This window comes from Azolla caroliniana, unplaced genomic scaffold (assembly GCF_043228905.1).
Source record: "Azolla caroliniana isolate FFs.n. ecotype wild unplaced genomic scaffold, voAzoCaro1.0.p SCAF_7, whole genome shotgun sequence".
Classification (NCBI taxonomy): domain Eukaryota; kingdom Viridiplantae; phylum Streptophyta; class Polypodiopsida; order Salviniales; family Salviniaceae; genus Azolla; species Azolla caroliniana.
In genome coordinates, this window is record NW_028230442.1 from 19,169,208 (window position 1) to 19,175,207 (window position 6,000).

Here is a 6,000-nt window from a genome sequence, read left to right on the forward strand (position 1 = left end):
TTCCTTTAGGGCCCCGACGATTCATGTTGGCTAGCGTGACCTTCTCGAACTTCTTCGCTAGCTCTTCAATGATGTCTTCATCAATCTTCTTTTCTTCCACGTTACTTTGTCTCGGCGGCTCAGCTACTTTCGGCGGTCTTGCTTTCTCCGTGGTAGTCGGTCCCGTCAAGTCGGTGTCATCAACCCATTGGCGACGCTTGTCGAGCCTATTGCATGCCCACTTCACCGCGATCCAGTCCGCTACGAGCCCATTTGCTTGGGTATCATCTTCGAGAAGAGTCCCCAACTCCCGTCTATCCTTTATGTCCACGGCCTTCAAGAAGTACAAAGTCTTGTCCTCTTCAAGCAACACTTGGTCCGTATTGGGGAGACGACTAAACATCTGGTCGAATTCGTCGTACACCCTCGAGACACTCATCTTCTTATTCTTCTTCTCTATCCACTTCATCAGGGCATGTCGAGTCATCCTCGTTGAGTCTACAGTCACGAACTCCGCTAGTATCGTTTTCTCGAACTTGGACCATGTTGTCTTACCTTCTTGAAGCTCGATGACGCGTCTTTGGATGTTGTTGGCGACAACTCTCTTGAAGCTTGCGATTTGACGTGCCTCGGACACGTCCCTCTTATTCATCTCCCTCTTATATGCATCAAGAAACTTCGTAACGTTCCTTCCATCGAATTGGCCCTCGAGCTCTACGACACGATCGACAGCCTTCTCCACGCTCGCGTCGTTGTCCCGAGATCTCATCATTTGCTCGACGATTAGCATCATCCTTTCGAGCTCTCCTGCTTGGTTGCTTGAGGACGCCATCTCCAAGTATTAATCTCGACTTGATCCTTCCTACCGCCTCTTTCACGTCGGGTTCACCACTTAATTATGTCGTGAAGATCCGTCACTACGCGCGGATCGTGAGGCGGAACCGCCGGGGTTCTGGACCAGAAGGATTTAGAGTCGATACAAGCTTTGAGAATCCTTAAGTATTACATGTGGTGCATGCTAACCATGTCACTCATTTTAGCTCTCATGTATGAGAATTTACATGTAAAAGTACAATGATAGAAATATAATTTCAACTAAATAGCATGGCTTAATGGTAAGCCAATTGACTCCTAACTTGGAGGTGCAAGGTTTGAATCCATACTTGCCCTCCTTGTATATGTAAATATGTATATATATTTATATATTTATTTTATCTAGTCGCCGGACGCCGGTTCGCCGGATACCGGTGCCTCGCCGGATACCGGTGCCGACGCCGGATGCCGACACCGGATTGCGGTCGGATGCCATCGGATCACCGGCTCCATCGCCGGTCCGGTTTTGGTTGGCCAAAACCCTTTTCGAGTAGCTAGCCACCTCCACTCTTAGTTCAAGTTACCTTGAACTCTCTATGCTCCACACATAGACACAAAGATAATATCTTTTGCTCCACCTTATATATGATGAGAGCCGTATTTGTCGTGCCTATGTGGGATATCTCACAATTTTCTCTTTTCTTTTCACAAACTTTATACCCTCATATCTTGACATTTAGTTGTCCATTTCTCGTGTAATAAAGTGCATTCGAAACCTCCATCATTTTGTACTTAGATATTAAAAATATTATCTTCACAATTATTGTATTACGTGATTCATACTCGATTTCGTACGTTTTATGGGATTTTCACACTATTGCCGAAAATCTTCACGACACCGTGCGCTCACCGTCCCGTATTCGGGGACCGTTCCGGCTTGGACACGTGTCCAGGGACTGCTTCGGCAAAGTTATCCGGAAACCGATATGGACAACCCTTCTTCCCTCACTGGCTCCTTGGTCCCGCCTAGTTTCTACACTTACCCGCAAATTTTCGCGACAACGTATGCATATGAGGTCAATACCTCAATTGTTATATTTTGGATATGTGATTTGTGTCCTATGCGTAAGAGGTCAATACCTTGTTGCATATTACGTTCACTCTTGTCTTTTTGGATGTCGCGCTGCATAGAGGCTATATGCCTCAATAACGTATCTCGTTTACATCATTGATTGGGTTATGTTTGGTTAATGATTCTTTTATATATACATATGTGATTACACGTATACGTATTTAATCGTATACATGTCATCAACATATATGTGTGTATATTAGAAATTTGTTACGTTATGTTAATTGATCGATGGTTGTCTTTCGGGGTAAGGATCTTGGTGGTTGTCCTCACATTTTTGTGAGAATAGCGTAGTCACCATCCTTTTACAACAACAAAAATTTTATCCTTGGCGGTCACCTCGATTTCGTGTTGTATTACGTGAGATCGTGATATCAATTAATATTTGCCCATGATATGTTTACATCACAACATGATGTTATGACTATTTGTCTGACCTTATCCTATTTCTTTACTAGAAATTATCATTCAATGGCTCATAATAACAATCTGATGGCATTCGCCCAAGCAGAAGGAATTCAAGGAAATCATCTTAGGCCAATCCCCATTGAGTCGTATTTTTTACAAATACAAAATTCCCTTAATTCTACCTTGCATGAGATTTCCGAACTTCGACAATCTCATAGTGCTCTTGAGGCATGTGTCATTAGTATACAATGTGATACTAATAGACCCGATGAGAGTCAAGGTGAACCATCATTTGTCATAAAGCCATTTACGGGAGAAAAAAAGGAAAGAACCGAAGAAGCAATATGCACGTGGTTGGGCCAATGGGAGTCTCATTTTGAGCTCTATCCCAAGCCAGGTAGTACGAAGATTGCATATGTCGGTCAAGAACTAAGGGGTAAGGCCGCCGCTTGGTGGCGTGGGCTCCGCACTACGGGGAAATTGCCCGATACCTGGACAAACTTTGTCACAGTTTTTAAGGGTCAATATCTGCAACCTCCACCTCGTACCGAGGCAGCACAAGCATTAATGAACCTCTCTAGCCGAAAGTTTTCCTCGCTAGAAGATTATGTTCACCATGTTAGAACCCAAATTCAAAACTCAAGTCTACAAAGGGGCAATTAGTTAATCATCCCCAATTCGAACTATCATTGGATGTGCACGATAAGGATCCAAAATCCTTCGAAAAAAGGCCATTGAAATAGTTCTTCATTATCAACACCCTTCGAAGAAGGACCATAACAAACCCGAAGTGCCCAAGACTAAGCAAGCGTTATTTGTTGGGAAACGCAAGACACCCAACGAATTCATGGATTGCGATCGTAAGCGACAAAATCCTTTTTGCGTGTTTTACAAAAAGAAGGGTGATACGAAAGAGCAATATCGGAAGCTCCAACGGAAAGAGCACGACAACAAAACCAAAGTTGCAAACCATAAAGATCAGATTCTTGATGTCCTTGAGGTCTATACACATCATTTAAGTAGTTGTAAATGTTCTTTCCTTCACTATGTATTGGGACCCAATGATTTACTACGTGCAAACGGGTATATTAATAGATCTCCAATACAATTCTTATTTGATTCGGGAAGCTCACATAACATTTTGAATGATCATTTGGTTCAAATATGGGGAATCCAACCCACCGTAAGTGATCACACCTATAAGGTGCACTTGGCTGATGGAAGAGTACAATACATAAATGGGGCGATTCATTCATTGGGAATTTATATTGATACTTATGTAGAAGAAATAGATTTCCATGTAATGAATCTTTGTACCATTGATGTAATACTGGGTTATCCCTGGCTTTTTAATCATTTGTGAAAGCATGTGAATGGAAACACTATTACAGGTAACATGTAGCTAAAATGGCCACAACTAAGTAGTTTTTTTATAGCTAATTTTTAGTAGGACAATCTTACATATACATATCATTTATTATGGGGATGAAAGTATTACCATTTATGGTCCATATTTTAGCTGGCCTTTATTTGAGATCACATTCTAATAATCCCTAAAACTGCCAAAATATGCAAATTACATGTAGCTTTTTGCATAGCTAAATAGTTATGTCAAGGACACAGCTAATTGTTCTGATTCCCATGGTTTCACTTTAAACTCTTCTTTATCTATTGATTAGGTTCACCATTCAATTACTTTTGTACTGAACGATTGTACTCATTTATTCAATGTGTAAAAACACAATCTCTTTCGATTGTTTCCTCTCCATCAATATCTGAGTTGTCTTGTTCTTCTTTATTTTATTGTGTATTTGATCTGAACATTCACGTTTATAATATCGATAGTGTCTCGAGTCATTTATCATATTATGAACAACAACAACTCGATAATATCTTAAATGATTTTCATGATGTTTTTCCGAGTGAACTACCACATGGGTTACCTCCTAAACGTAATATAGACCATCGTATAGATCTTGTACCTAGCATTGCGCCAATAAGTATACCTCCATATAGTTAAGTCCATCTGAAGATGATATGGTATCTAAGCAACTCAAGGACTATTTACAAATGGGTTATATACGTTATAGTAAATCTCCATGGGGTGCACTTGGTGTATTAATTATCAACGCTTGAATAAAGTGACGATCAAGAATTCATATCCATTTCCCCGAGCTGAAGATTTGATTGACTGTCTCCAGGGAGCTCGATATTTTACGAAACTTGATCTTCATACGGGCTACCATCAAATTCGTATAAGTGAGGAAGATGTTCCGAAAACGGCACTTCGTACGTGCTATGGCCATTACGAGTTTTTGGTCATGCCTTTTGGTTTGACCAATGCTCCAACGACATTTCAACAAGGAACGAATGAGATTTTCCGAGAACAACTTGGAAATTTTGTCGGTATTTTCTTGGATGATATTCTAGTTTATAGCCGTACATTAGAAGAACATGTTAAACATGTACGCTTTGTTTTAGAAACATTGCACGACAAGCAATCCTACGCGAAGATCTCAAAATGTGAGTTTTTCAAGAAATCAATTACTTATCTTGGACATCTCATAACCAAACGAGGAGTTGAAATTGATCCTTCTCTAATCGAGAAAGTCAAACTTTGGCCCACTCTTCAGAATATTCAAGGAGTTCGATCATTCCTTTGTTTTGTCGCGTTTTTGCGAAAATCTCTTCACAGTTACTCTCAATTAACGATGTTGTTTACTGATCTTCTAAAAGTTCAAACGCGTAAGTCTACAAAACCTATTATATGGGATGCTACACTAGACCTCACCTTTAAGGAACTCAAGGACCATGTGTGCAAGGCTCCTTCGCATCTTTTACCAAATCCTTCAAAACCTTTTCAGGTTGAAACCGACGCAAGTGATTATGCTATAAGTGATGTCCTATATCAAGATGGTAACCCAATAGCATTTGAGAGTAAGAAACTTGATTTTACTCAATGTCGGTATACCGTTCAAGAAAAAGAATTCTTCTGCAATTATCCATGCGCTAAAGTCATGGCGCCATTATCTTTATGGAAATTGTTTTGTGGTAACTACGGATCACGAATCCTTGAAATATTTTTGTGACCAACAAGACCTCAAGGATCGTAAGGCACGATGGGCAGATCTCATCTAGGACTTTGATTTTTCCACACGATATTGTAAAGGTTCCATGAACACTGTCATTGATGCACTGAGTTGCATCTGTGAAGTTAACATGCTTAGCTTCACTAAAATAACATCAGATCTTTATGATCACCTTCAAGGAAAGCATCTTGATGACAATTATTTTGGAAAATATTGGGCAAGAGTTGAGTATGGAACAGACATCACCACAACCTCAAAGGAATCTGTCCACATTGTTAATGGTCTACTCTACCGTAATGGGAAGGTTTGTGTTCCAAATTTAGTTGAGTTCAAAAAAAGAGAATTCTGTTTTAGTGCCATGATGCACCCTCAGTAGGGCACCCTGGAATACATCGCACGCTCATTCTCATCTCCACTCAATTCTACTGGCCTAAGATGCGTCCTGACATACATAACTATGTGACTAAATGTCACCAATGTCAAGTTAACAAAGTCGAGCGACTTCAAGCCGTTGGACTTTTACATCCCTTAAAAATTCCCAACAATAAGTGGGAAAGTATATCCATGGATTTTATTGTT